General features: G+C 39.1%; 1 long non-coding RNA gene across 1 annotated transcript in view; it reads right to left on the bottom strand.

The window, feature by feature from the left end:
* The window catches only part of LOC138414170 (uncharacterized), a 114,686-nt gene that overhangs the window by 60,287 nt on the left and 41,830 nt on the right, over window positions 1–12,569 (bottom strand). The window contains exon 2 of the long non-coding RNA XR_011246601.1: window positions 3,490–3,671. This is a non-coding gene — a long non-coding RNA (uncharacterized lncRNA). The remainder of the gene's footprint in view (window positions 1–3,489; window positions 3,672–12,569) is intronic.

Below are 12,569 nucleotides of genomic sequence, written 5' to 3'. Positions count from 1 at the left end.
TATAAAACATTACTATCCAATAATAGAACTTACTATATTGGGTGAGTAGAAACTTTTAATATGCAATGGGTGTATTATAAGGTTTTGTACACTCACCGGAGGAGGATTAAATTTTTGTCTTTGACCTTCCTAGGAGCCAGAGTAAAGTGATAAACTGTAAAATTCATAATGCTCATACAGTTAAAAACAGGATAGAATCCATTACTGACTACCATAGAGTCATTATCTATTCTCGGCATGAGCCCTCCAATGTCAAGGAGATGCTGAATCCTGATGCAGTCCCTCCCGTTGCTGACTATTCCAGATGGCAGAAGAGCTAACACCTGCCTCTAAGTTCCTTCTGCCCAGCAAGGCCTTATCTACACTCTCTCTTTGTCCTGCCCTCCTTTTCCGCTGAGGAAATTCAAACAGCAGTCTTCAAGGCCAAAGTCATATGTGATTTTTTTCTTGGTAGGTCCTTAATACCCCCAGACAGAATTAATTTTCCTTTATGGACGTGATTCGTTTCGGTGTTGGTCTTCCCCGGTGGACAGTGATGGGCTTCACAGGAGGGAAGTGTCTTCATTTTCACATCCCCAGTGCCTGGCACAAAGCAGGTACTCAGCAAAGGGTGGTGTGTCAGGTTGATTTTGTCAGTCACTCCTGACTTCTCACCCTGCCGTGGATGCACGTTGGTTTGTCACTGTCCCTCTTTAGAAGTGATCCCAGAATGAAAAAAACGTTTTCCAGATTTTAGCCCTTTGGCGTACAGAGTGCCCATCGGCTCTGGAAACCAGGTTTTCCTCAGCTTTCACTTTCTAATCTAAATGCAAGCCTTTATTTGTATCCCTGATAAATGTAATCTTGTTTCCTGCAGGAAAAGATAACTTTATCTTGCCAGACCAAAACGAAAAATCTCAGTTTTAATTCTGTCATCTGTCACATCTACTCTATCAACCAGTTTGATGTCATCTGTGTATGGGAGGATAATGTGAAATATGTGCATTAGCCTTTTTAATGCAATTGTGTATTTCGTGCCAAAGAAAAAAATATCCAGTATGTCTAATTATTTATTGGGAAGTTTTTATTCTTCTAATTCAAGATTCTAAAAAACTACATTCCTCTCTCCCTCCACCCATCACCAAAGCTTTAGATAGCTCTGGAAAAATACGTCATCATTTAATATATATGTCATCATTTAATATATATGTCCTCTGCCTAATATCTCCCTGACGCCTACAGACTTTCTATGTGTCCCAGCTATGCACTCCAATAGCATCCTGTACATTCACTAACATACAGCTCATCACATCTCACGTCATAGTTTGTATCACTGTCTCTATCCCTTACCAGTCTACAGTCTCAATATTTATATTTTACTCAATATCTCAATTGCTTAGCACACTGCCTGACTAAAATTTTATTTGAATCAAATCTACTTTAGATCAATTATATAATATTTACAAATACTATATTCTTTTGTGTGGTTCCATCACTGGATCAGTCACTAACAAGAGGGGGTATGCTATCTCAAAATAACAAGAGACATTATTTCAGGGAAGGTAAAGCAATTGGCAGATCAGATTATTTCTCTAATAACAGCATTTCCGGTTGCCATAAGCAAATCAAATAATGACTTACATTCAGCAAAATTTAAAACCTCCTAAAATATGGAATATAATAATTGATCAATAAACAAAATGTCAATTTGGAATTTAAGCATATTTGTTGCCCTGAAATGTCTACAAAGCAGAAAAATGTAAAACGTGGAAAACTACCCAAACTGAAGTTTTTCAGGTATGATTTACTTCTTAACATAAAGCAGCCCTAATGAAAAGTAAGCTTTCCATTAGCAGATGCTAAAGAGACAAAAATACTGTTCTTGTCTGCTCTCTTTCCCTTTGGTCAGCTATCAGTTGTCATGAAAAAGAAAATACATTGCTATTTCCCAAACCCAATATTTTTAATATCTTGACATCTATATTCATGTTGTTAAAAAGTTAATAATATGAAGAATTTATTATAAATTCTCAGTTGCGTTTTCAGAACCAGAACCTCAATTATTAAGGATTCATATGCATTTGGTGCTGAGTCTGTGCTATGACATGATCCTGTTCTCTATTACTTTACAGTTGAAAAAAGATGTCATTTGACAAGAAAGATATTTCCCCATACTTTCTTCCACCACCATAAAAAAATTATAAAAAGTATGAGAATTAACAAAATGAACAAACGTTACACTAATAAAAAACCACAGGGCTTGGAAAACTGTCAAGAAAAGGTGGGACAGGGAGGGAAACAAATGAGAAAAAAGGTAAAGAGAAAGGGGACCAAGGGTTTAAATAGATTAAGAAATACTTGCATGTGGCAAATAAGATCACACTGCATAGCTAGGGCACCATCGGGATTTTGTTTTAATGAGAACCAAGACACCTCCTGGAAAACAGCTCACCTTAGGCTGAGCGTCAAATCCTCCAGCTTGGTGGAAAACTAGTGCCAGAGTTTTTGGAGTGGGACGTATAAGTGTACTGCCCTTGGATGGATCCCCATCTAATCCTCCCTAAAGCCTACCAAGAAGGAAGCCCGAGAATGAACACTAAGAGTGCTGTTTTCATTTAAAAGCTGTGAAAGACACTAGTATCACGTTTCCCCACTGCATTGACAGAGCATTACCATGAAGGGGGTGCCCTACGCACTGGAGATGTTCATTGCGACTTCATGTTGCTGAAAGGGTTGGCTCTTTGGCCACTTGTCAATTTGGTTCACTTAGAGCTATCATGTTACAGCAGCATCAGTGCAGGTGGAACTGACTGGTTTTGACATTAAATGGAAGTGGCCCAGTGCCAATGGGGCAGCAGAGGGGTTGTAGGAAAGTTTCATAGAAGTTCTGTGAATGCTGCAAGATTCAGAAGCACATCTCAGGAAGAGGAAAATGGTGGGCATCTTACAAGAGCAGTGAAGGTCATGGTCTTGAGTACATGTGAGACACCTTTCAGAGCTCTTGAAATTCCTGGGTGAGAGTGAATTTTGAAAATGGACTGAAAGAGTTAACATACGTAAGTCTAGAGTGTGAGTATGAATAGGTAACAGGTAATTTGTCATCCAAACAGGGATGACTTTGAGAATGAAGGGTATGTTGCTAATTATGCCAAGACAACAGATGTAAAATAAGACCATCCTGGACAAACTGCAATGTACAGTCACATGTAGTTCCTCCTAGGAACTGTCACTTCCACTCTTTTAGTTTTGTAATGTTTGTAGTTTTACCCTAAACATGTATTTTTTTAAATCAGAAAAATATATAAAATTATATAACACACATCTAAATGAAGTAAGGGGAATGAGGTCTCACAAGAGTGACAGGGCAAAGATAGAAGCATAATACTTACATTGTTATGTTGACCCCAGTACCCCGCTTCCTGACACCACATTACAGTCTAGAAAATTATGTCTGTAAAATTATTGTCTGTCAATTATTCTTCACCCCCTGGCAACCCCAAAGTGGCCTACCTTGCTTAGAATGGTCACACTGTCCCGGCAGTCATGGTATATGCCTCACTTCCGCTATTTGATTTTACTCTCTGCTTTGTCTTCTCTTTGGGAGAGTAGTCTTTTAAGGTCCAAAAGGATGTTTTTATGGGCGTCCAGTTTAGAAACACAATGCTTCTGATCATAGCTGGCCCACATCAGTCCTGTCAAGACATTAATGGTAGAAAACTTCTTTAGAGTGCCCAGGAGATCAGGATCCTAATTTACTTTGTTCCTAATTCACAAAGTTGACTTCTTTTTTTTTTAAACTAGGTTGACGTTTTCTCTTTCGTGAGTTCTAACATGTAGCTAGAAGTTTCCACTGCAAAGTGTACTTGTTTGGCTTAAGGTCTTTTCAAGTGACTTTTATAATTTTAAAAAAATTTCAGCGTTGGAAATTGAACTCTTCCTCCATCCATAGGGCCGGTACGGATAGAACTATGCAGTCTTCTGCCATTGTCCCAGCCCATTTCCTTGAACAACTGCCTTTATGAGGGAGATGAGATGTGGCGACTTAGCTCCCTACTGCTCCCAGACATGCAAATAAAGCTGGAGTTGAATCCGTATACGAGAGCATGTGGGCTGCCAGTCCACTGACTCTGAGTCTGATGTATTAACCTATCATCAGTAATCGGGATTGATATCATCTGCCCAGGGATGCTGTTCTCTTGGTGAGGAGATGGCAAAGTTCTGAGAGAAGGGGCCACAGGGCAGGTAAATTTGATAATGGGGCACAGAGAGCATCAGAGCATGGGACAGTGTCCAGGAAGGGGTAGTCCCATCCTGCCAGGGGGAGCATGGTAAGCCGACAGCCACTGGGTGGCTAAGGTTGAGGGGCTGGGGGAGCAGGATGTGAGCAGAACAGGTAGGGGGCCCCTATTACCAAAATATCTATTGTCTACCTGGGAACAAATCATGTTACAAAGATGAGAAGGTCAGCATTATTCTCAGGAGGTTTTCAACGTAAGGATACTGTTCATGGTACTCTCTGGTTAGGTTACATGTATGTAAGACTCAGGTCAGTTGTAGAAGGTTAAGTTGGGTTGGAATTTATACTATTTGTGCACTTGATAATAATAATTCTTATACTTCACATGTGTATAATGCAATGTATATATTATATATATTATATATATAATCTATTTGGTCACAATAACTCTGTGAGCTACGTAGGGCATGTAATATTAACTCTATTTAATACATGAAGAAACTATGGCACAAAGCATTAAGATGCAAGGAGAGTGGTAGAAGTCCCCGGAGATGGGGCTTCAAAACATGGTTTTCTGACTTCAGATTCAAAGATAATTTTTAAACCATACTTGGCTGCCTCTCAACCACAAATTAATTGGTAGCATCTGGCAAGCTGAAAAACAAAATTGTTTTGAGTATTTTTTTCTTTTTGCCATTAAATAGAAAAACCTTCTGGGTTCTACCAGCTTGTTCTCTATTAAATATACTAATTGAAGTGTAAAGTAATTTTATTCTCTAAACCAGCAGTTCTAGAGGATATATACAAGGAAGAAAATATTAGGATTTTTAGTTTTATATTTTTGGATGTGTTTAAATGAACATAATATCTCCCCACAGTATACCTTAACACATATATACATAAATATACATACACATATATAGCAATAAATGTGTATAATTTATAAGTAAGTGTATTTACAAATATTGAGACAAATGTTCTTAAAGAAAAAACAACACAGAATTGCAGGCTCAAAAAAGCTTGGAAACCATTGTTCCTAACTGGTAACAACTTTCCCTAAAATGTCCACACAGTTTTTAGCTAAACACACTCCTCCTTTTGTTTCACTTAATGCTTAGTGCAACGGGGTATGGCAATGGCTGCTATACCCAGAAAAACAGAAGCTTTGAGTGAGAAGGGCCTGGAGGGATCAATTCTCCTAACTCCTTGATTTGACAGAGGAAGAAACTGAGGCTTACGGGGGTTAAGGGATTTGCCCAAGCTGACAAGTTAAGGTTGAGCCCAACAATACGGGAAACGGATGGAAAATCCAGTTAATGCTTAGCTAGCCATGGTAATGTATCATGGGGCTGGCTTGCAGAAATTAAATCCGTTAATAATCCCCAAGCCTTATTTTAGCCAGAAGTTTTAAATGCCTCACCTATCAAACCTTTTGCTAAAGATGATAATGTAAGGGCTTTGTTTCTCTGGGTGCCCAAAAATGTCACACATATACTGCTCTCTGGGTATCTGGTTATATACAAATACAAACTTGAGGAATACATATAGATATTTAATTACATACATCAATTGGTAAAAACAATTGTATTGAAACAAATATACTCCCCATCCTGACTTCAGTGAAAATGGAACCAAATTATAATATTCCCCAACAGGCAAATAACTACTCAAAATCCACTGAATTTTGAAATATTTTGTCTGCCATCATCTCCTTGGAATTTAAGACCAGACCAATGCTGGACTATTATCAGATGCTAAATTCCAGTGTGTATTTGGTTCTATTTCTACACTCTTAATTCTCTTCTGTTGATCTGGCCATGTATTTAATTACCAGTGCACAAGGGTTTTATTTACTGTAATATTATGGCAGATAAGACTAGTGTTAATTTTTTAATTAAAAAAAATATCCAGGCTATTGTTGAATGACTTCTTCCCTTCCCATGAACTTTACAATCACTTTTCCTATTCAAAAGCAAAACGAAACAACACACCCCAAAAACACCAGCACCAACAAAAACCCCATCTTTATTCAGAAACTTGTGAAATTTAGAGATTGGTTTAGGGAGAACTGACTTATGCTGTTGAATCATTTTTTCTCCCTAAATAGGCTACTTAAATTCATTTCAATTAGGATATATCTTTTCATTTATTCAGTCATGTTATGCCCCCTTGACAAATGGGTTTTTTAAAAATTCTATTATATTTTCCAACTGATTGCACATTGTATGTAAGAAAGCTGTGAACATTTTCACAAACCTTGTAACCTGACATTTTACTGAATTTTCCTGTTATATATAGTAGTTTTTAGTTGATTCTCTTGGAGTTTTCTACATAGACATCCATCTCATTTGTGAATAATGACTATTTTGCCTCCTCCTTTCCAATTTTTATGCTTCTTATTTTGCTCTCTTGTGTAACTGTATCAACTACTATTTCTAAAGCAACTATATAACTATACCTTGATTATTGATCATTTAGAATTTCTCCCATTATAATAATGCTGAGGTGAACATTTGCAGAGAATTTGAGTAGTTTGGGTCATTTCCTTAAAATAGATTCCTACAAGTATAATTTGTTGGGTCAAAAGACACAAAAATTTTAAAGACTTTTAATAAACTTTGTCATGTTACTTTCCCCAAAGGGTCTATCAGTGACTCTAAACACCCTTTCTCCTCTGTTCACAATCCCGAGGCTCCCGGCACAGATGCCCCCTTCCCAGCCCTTCCTCTATGTGCCTTCCCTCTGCCACCCACTGAGGAGATACCCAGGAAATTCCAAATCAAGCCCCTCCCCCAAATCAAATAAAAGTAAAACACAAGAACATAAAACTGCTACCCCAGTAACCCCCAAATCAATTTGGAGATGTAATTCAAATGATTTGGAGATTATTTGCTCACTCCTCCTGCAAATCATCCTAGATGCCTCCTTTCCCTCATCCCTCACATTCTAAAGCCACTGAGTCCAGTGGCCTTAACCTCTCTCCTACCCATTCTTTATTCTCCACGCACACTGTTACCGCTCTAGTTCAGGAACTTGTCCTCTCTCGTCTGGACCACTGTAATCCCATCTAACTGATCTTACAACCTCTGTGCAATCCTTTCTCCATCCCTGTGCAGAACACTTCAGTGGCAGGAGACACCTCAGGATGGCCACCAACTATCTGTCTGTCCAGTTTCTCATTTTAACCTCTATCTTACTAATACCTGCTAGCCAGACCAGACTATTTGCAGTTCCCTGACCATGTACATCTCCAAGCCTCTGTTCCTGCCTGTGCCATTCCAACCACAGGAATGCCCTATTCAGCACCCGACACCCCCAGCCCCATTCACCCAGGAAAATCCTTTTTCTGTTTAAGATCCAACTCAAGGGGCTCTTCTCTGGTGAAACATTTCCCATTCCACCCTTCGACCCCCCACCCTAGAACTGTTATAGGAAGGGCTGTCCACTGGATAGAGTATGGCAATATTTCCTGAGGTTCCTTTTATGCCCAGTTTCCAGGGTTCTTATATAAATGGAACAAAGATCCATAGGGACTGGCGTTCCCCCTCTTTACGGTGAATTACATTTGTTTAACATGACTTCAAAGTTATTCGATACAAATCTATTCCTGCCATCAGTATAAACACAAGAATCGGCCTTGCAGAAGGGGCCTCCATCGTGAGCTAGGGTAGGGAGGCTTAAAAGGTAAGAGCTGGTTCTGCCCCTCTCCATTTTCTTGTGCCTCGGGGCACTTGCCTTGCTGACCGTTAATGATCACCTTAGGCCCTGAAGCACAATGATGAGAGACCCCCAGTGACTGTTGCAACTTCAGACAAAGCTTTTGGTTTTTCCCTATTTTTTGGTGGAAGAGACATTCAGAAATCCTGTGAAGGGAAGGTAAAATCTTAGAGCTGGAAAGAGGGGGTCAGCATGACATCTAATTCAGCTCTTTGCTTCCAAGAAAGACCCGAGGAGCTAACCAGTACCTCCCATTTTTAAAGGTCTGTGGAATGAAAAATCCTTTGTTCATCCAAGCCAGCACTTGTCAGCCCTCATTGGCAAGCAATTCCTGGGTCTCACTTCCTATCCTTGCCTGCCGCCCACCTCCTCATCTCCTCTAACTCCATTTCCTGCCTCTAGGTGACTGGTTTCATATCTCTAGTTTACTAGGACTGCTAGGAAGCAAGAGTGTTGCCTGAATATGCCAATTACATGCTTCGAGCTTGTGCCAGAGTCTCCCTCTGATTCCTGTTCTCAAAAGTGGGTGAAGGGGGGCACATGGAAAGCCTCAAGTGCAAACGCAGCTCTCTCTCGCAATTCATTGAGGACATGGAAGAGGTGTTCCCATCACACACCTGGGGGATGGATTTTGCTTGGCACAGCACAGCTGCCCTTCTGCAAACTGTTCCAAAGCCGGCCACTTTATTCCAAATTCCACTGCAAGTGTCTGTTAATATCTAGTGAGATGTTCAAAGCCGGTTAACCATCTACGAGTTTTGGGGGTGCTCTTTTTTGTGGATTCATTGAGTAACACAGACAAAAAATGCTAACACATGTTTCTGTTGCTAGGCCTTAGTCTTATCACAGTTTGAAACTGTAGAAAATCAATTACGTGCTTTGAATTACTCCCTTCCCTGGCACAGAAGCATTTCTTCGTTCTTTCCGGACAGTGAACACTTTGCAACATCTACCACTAACAGCCTGTTAGGATTCTCTGCTAAATTAATGTAGTACAAATAAACCGAACAGAAGCCTGGTGGAATGCTAAACATCCCCCCCTCTCCTCTGTTGTGGCCTCCTTGCAGCTTGGGACCTTTCTGCCTTGCTGCTGCAACATCTGGACGGCATCCGTGTTGTTTCTCAAGGACACAAGTGTGCACCTCCGGTGAATTTCAACTTTCAACATCTCTCTGGCTCTAATCTATATTTAATGTTTCATGACTGGTAGTCAAAGACGCTTCAGCTAAATATCAGGTTGGAATGAAAATGATCCTTGGGAGAACATTTGCTTCCAGCATGCGTCAGCAAAGTGTCTGTGACAGAGGCTTTCCCCAGAGGTGTGTTGCCCACTCTCTTGCAGTAATAATAATTACGCTTTATGATTGCTGTGCCCACATAATCAAAGATCGCTTCATCAACTGCGATCCCGAGGGGAAGTTGCCTCTGCTCCTAACTGGATGTCAGTCACAGAGAGCAGCACCCCCAGGGATCCCCAATTTTTCGCTTGCCCTTTTTAGTCCCGTGTTGTTAGCATTGTGTTTCTTCATATTCTTCTCAATGCAAATGATGTGTAAATCATGCCCTCCAGAAGGCACACGTGGTGAGGGGGAGAGGGTGGGGAGGGAGGTGGGGCTGGTGTATTCTTCTCCCCCAGCCCCCCTCCCCAACCTACCACAGGGATTTCTCGCATGGAACATAATTACATCTGTGCCATATGGGCTCATTTATATTCTATTACAGGTTAAGCTAATACGACTCAGAAATATGCTAAAAATACCTCAAAGTATTCTAGAGCTGTCAAAACACTTGTCATTTCTTGCTCACCCTTTTGATTGCTAGTGTTTTTGTTTTTGTTGGGAGATTCAGAGAGCTAAGAAAGCATGCTGGCGTGCTGGTGTCCAGTCTATAAATATAGCTTAATTTCCTGTATTATTGCAATCTGTCGGCTTGCAAAGAAAAGATCTTTTCTTTATAAACCTAGAATGGCCCCAAGACATGGGCACTGAAGCCCCTACACTTGTAGATTTTAATTTCCCAAGAGGTAGGAAATACAGATTTCAGATGTGTGGTTTTGTCAGCTTTAGAATTTTTCTTGTCTTTGTTTGATGTAATTATCCACTGTGATAGAGAAACACCTGCAGCGGGCTGACACCAGAAAAGTGTGATGCTAGAGTGAGACGAGTCGGTTTGAATGTCAGGCAAATCTAGCCAAGATTTTACATGTGGCATGAAAATGAGAAGTACAATCTGTAATGAGTAATGAGTTCAACAATGATTTACAAGGGTATGTTGGGTTGTTTTCATGCAGTGGTTAAAGTCCATTGACCCATTAATTTCTACCATCAGTTCAGAAAATTGGTGGGTCATGCCTGTGTAGACTCTTAACCTAATGGTTTGATTATGTTTCATTTTTTTAGTATTACTATCTTAACATGTTAGTGGAAATTAATAAAATCTGTCTTGGGAACAGAAGAGCAAGGACAAATATTTTACTTTTCCATGCTTGGCAAGCAGCATTTCCAAAGCATATATGGTGCTGATCATGCTATCGGCCAACAAATACACAGACCATTCTACTGAGAACTGAATTCACACAAACGCATACTTTTCCAATTTTCTAATAACTGTTCTATGTTATCTGGTTGAAGGAGTGGTTAAGACTGCCTGGTTCCAATCTCAAATTCTGCTACTCACTAGCTTGTTATCTTGGCAAATTCCATAATTTTCCCAGTACCCCCATCTATAAAATGAACATGATATTAGCAGATGCAAACTATTATATGTAGAATGGATAAACAAAACGGTCCTACTGTACAACACAGGGAATTATATTCAATATCCTGTAATAAACATAATGAAAAATAATATTAAAAACAATGTATATAATATATATATAAATGTATAACTGAATCACTTTGCTGTATAGCAGAAATTAATACAACATTGTAAATCAACTATACCTCAATAAAATACATTTTTTAAAAGTGAGCATAAGAACAGTAGCTCTCTCCATGGGATTTTTGGAAGTATTAAATGAGAAAATATAAGTAAAATACTAGGCACAGTGTCTTGCATTTAGTAAATATTTGTTACTATTACTGTTGTTGATTTTAGCTTTAACATAAACAGCTTCTTTATATAGCTACAGGGTTCTTTTAACAAAAAATTATGTTTTTGTCAAAATCATGTTAGTTGCTCAAACTTCCATTTATCTTAGATCATGCAGGCCAGAGGTTCTTGGTACTTTTGGACTACACAGCCAAGTTCTTACTTTAGAATCAACAGAAACTTCATAAACTGGCATGGGAAGAAACAGAAAAAGTCAACATTAATATACTGAAGAAAGTTTCTAGACTTGTATAATTTTGAAATATTTGTACGTTTACGATTGTTCAGAATACAAAGTGTCTAAACTCATGCAAATGAAATGTTCCATTTAAATAAGAAGTTATTCCAGTTTATAGTGGGAAGATGGTTGAACCAGTAACTATAACCAAGTTTTTAGTTTTTGCTTCTTTCAATCCTTAAAATAGAGCTATTTCAAGATTTCGAAGGGGTGTGTGTGTGTGTGTGTGTGTGTGTGCGCGTGTGTGCTCATGCAGAGAATCTATACTGTAGACACATGCGCACAAAAGAACCTAATTTGGGGGTCTTCATTTATGTGTTCCTATCCAGCGTCATGGCCCTGGGTAAGTCATGTGCCTTCCTAGTCTGTAAGATTGGGCTCTCGATTATCCCTCAGGTCTTTTCTCCTTTCAGGCTGCTTATACTACCATAAAAGTGGAATTTTAAAAATCAGAATTATTATAAAAAGGGCTATAAGTTGCCTAGACACCTCAAACTTATATTTTTGAATGAAGGTCGACTAAAAACTTGATGTAGAAATAGGAGTCTTCTTTTTCATTAGCCTTGACTTTGTGGTTAGGGATAGAGACAAAGACAAAACAAGATACGGGCAATATTTTACAGGAGGAGCAACCTCATCTCCTTCCCAGGCTGCAGGCACTAGGTTTTTGGACAAGGGTGCAAAAGATTTAAAAGGTGCAGTAGCCAGGGAAATAGCAGTGTGACGCTAGAGCCTCATGACTTTTGAAATTTCATGTTTAAAACTAGTATTTTTCAGCTTTCAGAAAATGTTTTCTTCCTCTCAAAATTACCCCCAGAGACTTTTCTGCAGAGAAGATTAGACACACAAATTTTGATGGTTAAAGTTCAGTCGTACTTTCTTTTTAGTTTTCTTCTGTCAACTGTATTGTAAATTGCTTTAAAGTAAAAATAAAAGTTTTCCTCTTTAACCTTACATGTTAAAAAATAAAATAAATCTTTAAAATGGTAAATGGGATTTGTTTCTCAGGCTGGGTCAGTGTGAGATTAATGTGTTCCAAAATGTCATATGGTTCGACCCTAAATCTTTTCTTAGAATATCTTCCCTAACCTATTCCTCTATTGTCAACATGAGACTACACAGGGTGTTCGAGATAAGGGCTGGTAGAAATCTATTCTACTGAGAGTCAAAAGGAGGTCTTTTTCTTTTCCCATGTAGTTACCCTTAATAGGTCAGGAAAAAAATTCTCTGGGAAAAGCTGGAAGTAAAGGTGAAACAACATAAGACAACCGCTAGGTTCACAAACACTGATATTTATTTGTTCCTGGT

Source organism: Delphinus delphis, chromosome 9, assembly GCF_949987515.2.
Source record: "Delphinus delphis chromosome 9, mDelDel1.2, whole genome shotgun sequence".
Classification (NCBI taxonomy): Eukaryota; Metazoa; Chordata; class Mammalia; order Artiodactyla; family Delphinidae; genus Delphinus; species Delphinus delphis.
The sequence above is the reverse complement of the archived record's forward strand: the minus strand, read 5'-3'. Positions and strand labels throughout refer to the sequence as shown.